The sequence below is a fragment of the Rosa rugosa genome, chromosome 1, assembly GCF_958449725.1.
Source record: "Rosa rugosa chromosome 1, drRosRugo1.1, whole genome shotgun sequence".
Classification (NCBI taxonomy): Eukaryota; Viridiplantae; Streptophyta; class Magnoliopsida; order Rosales; family Rosaceae; genus Rosa; species Rosa rugosa.
Window position 1 is genome coordinate 10704949 of NC_084820.1, and position 2500 is coordinate 10707448.

General features: G+C 37.7%; 1 long non-coding RNA gene across 1 annotated transcript in view; it reads right to left on the reverse strand.

Moving 5' to 3' along the window:
* Nucleotides 1-1671: 1671 nt before the first annotated feature.
* Nucleotides 1672-2500, reverse strand: part of LOC133736087 (uncharacterized) — a 1351-nt gene continuing 522 nt past the window's right edge. The window contains exon 2 of the long non-coding RNA XR_009859399.1: nucleotides 1672-2005. This is a non-coding gene — a long non-coding RNA (uncharacterized LOC133736087). The remainder of the gene's footprint in view (nucleotides 2006-2500) is intronic.

Genomic DNA, 2500 nt, shown 5'->3' on the forward strand with positions numbered 1-2500 from the left:
AAAACTGGTTTCTCTGCTGACTTTGGTTTGGGATTCTATGTGTAGTTTAATTGGTTTGCCCTTCATTCACTGCCTTGATTATAAAATTGTTAACTTCATGTAGTTTAATTTTATGTGGTTTCATTGTTTTGCAATGAAAAATTATAGGACGGGGACTATGTTTCAGGCAATGAATTTAGGGTCAGTTTCATGCTCTGCTGAGACCACCAAAGTGTACACTCCTCAAGTAGCGGATGAGTTGAAGCCTACAAAAAACCGTGAATTTAGAACACTAGATGAGCTTTTTGAATTTTACAACAAGTATGCTTTTGAAGCTGGGTTTAGTGTTCGGAGAAGTTCTACTGCCAAGAGTAAAGATGGTTCTGAAATTATAAGACAAGAACTTTGTTGTCGCAAAGAAGGCCATTCACAGAAACATACGGCTCTGCCAAAAAAGCGGAAAGGGATCATAAGATCGGGTTGTCTAGCAAAGATTGCAGCTGTGAAGAGATGTAGCAGTTATGTAGTCAGTCAATTTACGGAGGCTCATAACCATCCTTTGACAACTCCAGATAGAGTTCATTTGTTACCATCTCATCGTCAAGTTTCAAATGCTACCAAATGCTTAACCATGGAACTTGGACTGGTAAATATTCCAACCCACCAACAAATCAGTTTGCTTGAAGTTCAATCGGGAGGAATTGAGAATATGGGTTGCATAGGGAAAGATATATACAATTATGAAAGAGATAAGCGAGAAGAGTTGAAAGGACATGATGGAGATATGTTGTATGCTCATTTTTTAGCACAGCGGGAGAAGAATTCATTTTTCACTTTCAAGATAGAGGAAGATAGTGAAAATAGAATCAAACATTGTTTTTGGGCAGATGCAACCTCCAGAAGGGCTTATAGTTTCTTTGGGGATGTAGTTATCTTTGATACAACATACAACACTAACAAATATCGGCTGATATTTGCACCATTATTAGGGGTTAACCACCATGGCCAGACCATTATGTTTGGTTGTGCATTCTTAGGTGATGAATCCACAGAATCTTTTGTTTGGCTACTCAATACTTTCTTAGAAGCAATGCCAGGAGGAAGTCCCCCAAAAATGATAATTACTGATCAAGATCCTGCTATGAAGATTGCCATTGCCCAAGTTCTTCCTAACACATTCCATAGGTATTGCAGCTGGCACATAACAAAGTTGTGAAGAACTTTGTTTTTTCTCGTGCTTGTATCATTTCATTTTTTTTAGGAAGTTGTTAGTTAATTAGATGTTATTTTCATGTAGTTCTGTTCTTGACAAATATGCGGACAAGGATGCAGATGATCACGAGCCAATGTCAACTGATGAAGATGAGGACCCCAGTTCCTTCGATGAAGATAATGAAAATTAAGTTCCCTGCTTTTGAAGCGACTTTAAACGGAACATTTGTTTTTGCAGCATAGCAGCTGAATATAAAGAAGGAAAGAGTTTGGCAGAAAAAGTGATCATTCAGGTTGAGGACCCCGGTTCCTTCGATGAAGATAATGACAATTAAGGACGCCTGCTTTTGAAGAGACTTTATCTCAAAGATATGTTTTTGCAGCATAGCAGCTGACTATAAAGAATCTGAACAGAGTTGAGCAGAAAAAGATTGTACTTGGTTTTGCAGCATACCAACAAAGTATAAAGAAGTGATGAGATTGAGCAGAAAAAATTTGTTCTTTGCATCATTCCATTGCTAACATACATAATACATAATTGTTCTTTCCATAATTGTTCTGATTTATCTAACATACATAATACCCATCACAAAGGCAGGTCTCTGAGACTCAAAGTAAGCTAACATCTTGCTTATCTAACATCTTCCTATCTTTTCCACAAAAACTACGATGAGCAATAGTAAGCATCAGAAATCCCAACTCCTCCACAGATAACGCAATGACCGTTCACACTTCTCTCAGAGCCGCCCAATGGTTGCTTCAGGAACATGATCAAATCAGGGTGATGCTTGGCCATCGTTCACTATGCTGTAATCTGCATAGATGTAACAAGTATTAGCATGTGTACCTTCAATTAATATAAGACAAAGCAGACTTAGCTCAGGCACAAAAACATATAGAAAGGAAGATATATGGAAGGTGATGTTCTGATTTGAACTATTGAATTCCAAAACTCAAGGGACTAATAAACTTCTAGTCCAGCTAAAGCAAGACTTGCTTAACACTCCCTAAGTATTTGCAGCCTTGACAAACACTCAACTTGGCCAAATTGGGAGTGAGTGCTCAATATTTCTTCCTAAACAGTTAGCAGAATCTGAACAACAGTCTAATGCGTTCAGAAAAGAACCCAAATCATTAGATTGTTGTCCAAAGGTACCAGTCTAGTCTCTATTCTCCTAAACCCTATGATTATCCGATATGGTCAAACCATATTGAATCCATCCTAAAGCTGAAGATACTAAGTACACTGATTGAAAAAACTAGCCTCATTAGAAACTTAAGTCGACCATAGTAGGGCTTAACTTTTACT